This window comes from Mus pahari, chromosome 14, assembly GCF_900095145.1.
Source record: "Mus pahari chromosome 14, PAHARI_EIJ_v1.1, whole genome shotgun sequence".
In the NCBI taxonomy this organism is placed as follows: domain Eukaryota; kingdom Metazoa; phylum Chordata; class Mammalia; order Rodentia; family Muridae; genus Mus; species Mus pahari.
Window position 1 is genome coordinate 45,326,804 of NC_034603.1, and position 6,496 is coordinate 45,333,299.

At 42.1% G+C, this 6,496-nt stretch overlaps 1 protein-coding gene and 1 pseudogene across 3 annotated transcripts in view; one reads left to right on the forward strand and one right to left on the reverse strand.

The window, feature by feature from the left end:
• The window catches only part of Taok1 (TAO kinase 1), a 91,776-nt gene extending 90,171 nt beyond the window's left edge, over positions 1-1,605 (reverse strand). For both annotated transcript variants that reach the window (XM_021213125.2, XM_029546656.1), the window contains exon 1: positions 1,361-1,605. The gene's annotated coding sequence lies outside the window, so the exon portion shown is untranslated. The remainder of the gene's footprint in view (positions 1-1,360) is intronic.
• A 96-nt stretch (positions 1,606-1,701) lies between these two features.
• Positions 1,702-3,358, forward strand: LOC110332097 (annotated as a pseudogene). Its single transcript, XR_003845151.1, has one exon. The product of XR_003845151.1 is annotated as a protein tyrosine phosphatase type IVA 2 pseudogene (transcript).
• Positions 3,359-6,496: the final 3,138 nt, after the last annotated feature.

The window sequence follows — 6,496 nt, forward strand, 5'->3', positions numbered from 1 at the left end:
ACCCAGGTGTGGAGACTTACACCTGTAATTCCAGCACAAAAGAGGGTGAGAGGCAGAACTACTGAGTTCAAGGCAGAATGAATACAGAGACCCTCCCTATAAGTCTGGGAGGATTATACATCAAGATTCTGTTAAAAATGAGAGAAAAAGTAAAAAGTATACATCAAGACTTCTTCAGGACTTGAAGGCTAAGTTTTTGTTTCAAAGGGCACTTACGAGAATGCTAAAACTGTTATTTTTGCTTCTACTAACCACAGAAATCAACAAGTACTACTGCCCAGACAAGATGGTTTCTTTTAAAATAAGTATGACGTGAAGCAAAAAAGGAAAAAATGAGTACAGAACCCAGATCATAACAAAATTGGGTGCATTACCTTACATTACCTTAAGAAGGAATATGTGCTACATGAAAGTTTGTAACAATAATATTCAGAGACTTTCTGTATCAATGTCATGCAAAATATTATTAACCTTAAAAAGTCACAGCCCAGGGCAAACGTCTGGTTATCCGAGTTTTAATGTAATAATTTCTAATAATTCTCAAAGAACTACAAAAGCCAAAGGATACCCTTTAACAGTTCATCCAGTAATTCTCCCCTCTCAAAACTGAGTAAGAGAGACATCAAAACTGTTCTAACACGAGGCCATAGCCCAACAGTAACAAGAGCGGACATACTTCCCATGGACATATCTCAGGGGGAGAATCCGAACAGTACTGTCATCGATTTAAAAAGCAAAGGGGAAAAAAAAAAAAACCTAAGCTCTCCAAGGGAAGCGCCGCTGCTTGCCTCCCCAGCCCCCCACCCCCACTTCAGTGTATGCATGGGTATGTGTACGAAGAAACTGACTTGTACTCCTGCAGCACTGCAGTAGACTAGAAGATGGGGGGAGGGGGATGCTTCCGTCACCCCTTACATTAGAAAGGTATAGATTTCCTTGGGGAGGAGTGGAAATCATCCAGTTGGCTGCCCAGAGCATTCTCCATTCCCAAGAATACAGACGCTACAAAGGAGGAGGAGCGCGATGAGCAGAGAGACCAGAAAGGGACCTCGCGCCTTTAAATCGGGGTGCACGTCAACTCAAATCTCCCTAACTAGAGCCACACCTTCTTAGAAACATCCCCTTCCACCACCTCTTCCGGTGACCCTTAGGAAAAAGGAATGCAATTGCTCTGGCCCCTCAAAACAGGAGGGCGCCCAGCTCACCAGTTTCTCCACCCCACCCACAGATCCACAGACCCTCCCTGTCTCCCTCCCCCACTCTACCCCCCAGATCTCTTCTTTCACCCAGAGAGGCCCGAGTGGGCACAATCTCCCCGCCCCCTCCATGTCTTCCTTCCCCAAAGCAGAGGTGCCCTTACCCCTTCGCCGGCAGGTCTGGGGCAGAGCAGACGGGCTCAGACCCCTGGAGCGCTCCGGTGGCCGCAGCGCTGGAGAGCGAGGAGTGAGGAGGAGGGGGCCCGGCGACAGACCGCCGCCCCCCCCCCCAGCCACCCAGCCCAGGCTCTACGACAAGGGGCCGGGGGGAGGGAGGGGGGGACGAGGGGACGACCGGGGTCGAGAAGGCGCCCTTAACGCTCGGGCTCAGTTAAGATGGCGCGGGGGGGGGGGGGGGAGTCGCCGCCGCCGCCGCCGAGGTGACTGAGGAGAGAGGTGCCTCCTTGCTCTCGCCTCCACCTGCCTTCAATGCCCAGTCCCCAGCTTGCCAGCGTTTTTCATTGGAATTTACGTTGTACATTTATGGCGATTCTGAGCGTGAGGGCAGACTTCTGCCAGGCTCAGCACAGCCTTTTCGCTGACAAGTGAGCTTGGGGTTATATGTGCCATAATTAACATTGCCTTGAAGACTCTGNACACCGAGACTGGCCTCAGAAGTAGTAGGCATTTTTTTTTTTTTTTAAATTGCAAGCGTATTCTTTTAATGACTCCAGTAAAATTAAGCATCAAGTAAACAAAAGTGGAGAAGAATCTACACTTTTAACTTGTCTCACTAGTGCCTAAATGTAGTGTAAAGGCTGCTTAAATTTTGTATGTAATTGGATTTTTTTTGGAAGCTGAAGGTATCCATCTGCAGACATTGAGGNTCAAGTTGAATTTGGATTCAAGTGGATTCTTAATACTTCTGCCTGTGTTGAAGAGAGAAGCTTCATAAGGAATAAGCAAGTTGAATAGAGAAAATAGTGATCAATAATAGGCATCTTAGTGGTCTTTTAAATGTTTTCTGCTGTAAAACATTTCAAGATTTATTGATTTCCTCCTCCCCCCATTTTTTCCCACCACACTCACACACGCACGCTCACACTTTTTATTTGCCATAATGAACCGTCCAGCCCCTGTGNAGATCTCTTATGAGAACATGTGTTTTCTGTTAACTCACAACCCCACCAATGCGACTCTCAACAAGTTCACAGAGGAACTTAAGCAGTATGGAACTTTGTTTCGAGTTTGTGATGCTACATATGATAAAGCTCCAGTTGAAAAAGAAGGAATCCACGTTCTAGATTGGCCGTTTGATGATGGAGCTCCACCCCCTAATCAGATAGTAGATGATTGGCTAAACCTGCTAACCAAATTTAGTGAAGAGCCAGACTGTTGTGTTGCAGTGCATTGTGTTGCAGGGTTGGGAAGGGCTCCTGTGCTAGTCGCACTTGCATTGATTGAATGCGGAATGAAGTACGAAGATGCTGTTCAGTTAAGACAAAAAAGAAGAGGAGCATTCAATTCCAAACAGCTGCTTTACTTGGAGAAGTACCGACCGAAGATGCGATTACGCTTCAGAGGTACCAATGGGCACTACTGTGTTCAGTAGAAGTAGAGGAAGGCTGGCTGGATCGTGACATTAGAGAGAACTCTTGGTACCTGGAAATGTGAATCTGGATTCTTACCTGTGTCATCAAAGTAGTAATGGATTCAGTACTCCTGAACTCCTAACGATTGAGAAGAAGGCAAACGATAAAGAAATCCCTCTATTACACGAATAAAATGTTTAAGAAAAGAAAAAAGAAAGGAAAAGAGATTAATTTAGTGAAAGATGGTTTTGCTCCTAGTTTTGATTTCTGCCAGGATTGAAATATTTCAAAATCTCCAGTGTTTTTTAAGCTTTTTTCAAAACAGATGTCTGAGGGAACCCAGCAGAATATGAACCAGTGTGGAGCTGGTTGTGGGAGCACACTTCCATTATGCTTGGCACATAGGCCTCCTTGTGGCAGGATCTGGGGGAGGTAGACTTTCCTCATCTTCTCTCTTCCTGCCTCCCTCCCTTCTCCTGATCCCCGTAGATGGAATAGAAAGCAGCCCTTGTTGCTGTAGATGTGCCTGTGTCTGGCAGCCTTAAGCCCACCTGGGCACTTATAGGAAAATAAATAAATAAATAAAAAAAATAAAAGCAAAGAAAAAAAAAAAAGGAATTGGCATCTATGATGTCCAGTTGAATGACTTGGACTTTCATGAATTAAACAATGTCTTAGTAATTGGTGGCTTGACCAAGAAACATTTGTTTGTGTGTGTGTGTGTGTGTGTGTGTGTGTGTGTGTTATTGTGCAGTTTGAAAGCTGATTACCAGAAACTGGAAGAGCTCTCCCTAACTCATGGACAGAATACATCATGGGTACATGGAAAATGAATTAATCCCTTTTGGAGATCAAGTTTTTGAGAGGTCCACATTTAAGGTTCTGCAACATCCTAAGGAATTGAAACTAAGGGCAATTTTAGTCCTGTGGAAAATTAATATAGTGGAAGCTTATATATATATATATATATATATATATATATATATATATATATGAAAGAAATATCAATGAATTCATCTAATAGCAGGGGAGAGAAAGCCACAAGTAGGTATCTCAGCAAGAAATGAAACTTAGAGTATGTGAAATGGTTAATTGAGTTGCCAGCCAGATGAGTCCTATGGAAACCTCCAAACAACTCATACTACTTCCAAAGCTTTTGGTTGTTCTACATATAATTAAGGGAAAATGCTACTGCTGAAAACAACAGCAATATAACTTATTGAACGTGAAAAAGTTGAGATGGTGCCTATCTAGTGCCTTTACTCCTATGGACTAGTAATCCTGGTACTGGAAGGTACTCTGCACTCTATCATAGGAGAAATGTAAAAATAAACCCAGCTACAAACCCTCTGATCAACAATGGTTTCCTGCCTGCAAGATACAAATACCCAATAGGGCAATAGTGGTACAAAGCTTGTGGGACTAACCAAGCATTTTCTAGTTGGATTTAAGGTCCACTCCTCCTTGAGATGGAACCCAACACTTCTCAGGTTTCTAAAAACCTGGGACTACATAGTCCATGGACCTTGCAGAGAACCAAATAGTTCTGCTAAAGTAATGTAGCAATAAAATTGCTTATTAGGACATTCTATACATAGATCAAGGTCTCATTCATACATCATAAGAGAACTTTCATGAAGAAGGTTGTATCAATAAAATATTTTCAGGGCTCATGTAATGCTATAGAAGAGGAGGTGGAAAAATTCCACTAGCCACAGAAGATGGAAAACACTGAGGAAACAAGGGCTTCTAAATAGCAGGACATATGAACTCACAGGGACTCTGAAAGCATGCTCAGGACATTCTAGGCCAGATGCGGTGCCAGTGTTGAGGAAGTTGAGACAAGCCCCCATCTTTAATTCAGAAACTCTCTCTAAAATATCACATTTCCAACCCAAACAAAATGGAAAATACAAAAATTTGTTTCCTCTAAAGGAGACTCATTGGATATACAAACTATTATTTTTAAAAAATATTTTATTAGATATTTTCTAAATTTATATTTCAAATGCTATCCTGAATGTCCCCTATACCCTCCCCCCGCACCCTGCTTCCCACCCATCCACTGCTGTATTTGCAAGGCACTGGCATAGCCTCAGAAGAGACAGCTATATCAGGATCTTGTCAACAAAATCTTCCTGGCATATGCAATAGTGTCTGCGTTTGGTGGCTGATTATGGAATGAATACCCAGGTGGGGCAGTCTTTGGATGGTCTATCCTTCCATCTCAGCTCCAAACTTTGTCTCTGTAACTCCATCTCTGTAACTCCTTCCATGGGTATTTTGTTCCCCAATCTAAGGAGGGACAAAGTATCCACACATTGGTCTTCCTTNTTCTTGAGTTTCAAGTGTTTTGCAAATTGTATCTTGGATATTCTAAGTTTCTGGGCTAATATCCACTTATCAGTGAGTGCATATCATGTGAGTTCTTTTGTGATTGGTTACCTAACTGAGGATGATATCCTTCAGATCATACATTTGCCTAAGAATTTCATAAATTCATCGTTTTTAATAACTATATAGTACTCCATTATGTAAATGTACCACATATTCTTTATCCATTCTTCTGTTAAGGGACATCTGTGTTCTTTCCAGCTTCTGGCTATTATAAATAAGGGTGTCATGAATATAGTGGAGCATGTGTTCTTATTACCAGTTGGAACATCTTCTGTGTATATGCCCATGAGAGGTATTGCTGGATCCTCCAGTAGTACTATGTCCAATTTTCTGAGGAACTGCCAGACTGATTTCCAGAGTGATTGTACAAGCTTGCAGTCCCACCAGCAATGGAGGAGTGTTCCTCTTGCCATACATCCTCACCAGCATCTGCTGTTTCCTGAATTTTTGATCTTAGCCATTCTGACTGGTGTGAGGTGGAAAGTCAGGGTTGTTTTGATTTGCATTTCCCTGATGATTACAGATGTTGAACATTTTTTCAGGTTCTTCTCAGCCTCTCGGTATTCCTCAGTTGAGAATTCTTTGTTTATCTCTGTGCCCCATTTTTTAATGGGGTTATATGATTTTCTGAAGTTCAGCTTCTTGTGTTCTTTGTATATATTGGATATTAGTCCACTATCTGATTTAGGATTGGTAAAAATACTTTCCCAATCTATTTGTGGCCTTTTTGTCTTGTTGACAGTGTCTTTTGCCTTACAGATCTTTGCAAATTTATGAGGTCCCATTTGTTGATTCTTGATCTTACAGCACAAGCCATTGCTGCTCTGTTCAGGAATTTTTTCCCCTGTGCCTATATTGTCGAGGCTTTTCCTCACTTTCTCCTCTATAAGTTTTACTGACTTTGGTTTTATGTGGAATTCATTGATCCACTTGGACTTGAGCTTTGTGCAAGAACAAAATAATAGATCAATTCTCATTCTTCTATATGATAAATGCCAGTTAAGCCAGCACCATTGTTGAAAATGCCGTCTTTTTCCCACTGGATTGTTTTAGCTCCTTTGTCAAAGACCAACAGAATAAAGGTATGTGGGTACATATCTGGGTCTTCAATTCTATTCCATTGATCTACCTGTTTGGTGCTGTATGAATACCATGCCCTTTTTACTACAATTGCTCTGTAGTACAGCTTGAGGCCATGCATGCTGATTCCCCCAGAGGTTCTTTTATTGTTGAGAATAGTTTTTTTATCCTAGGTTTTTTGTAATTCTAGGCAAATTTGTAAATTCCCCTTTATAACTCAGTGAAGATTTG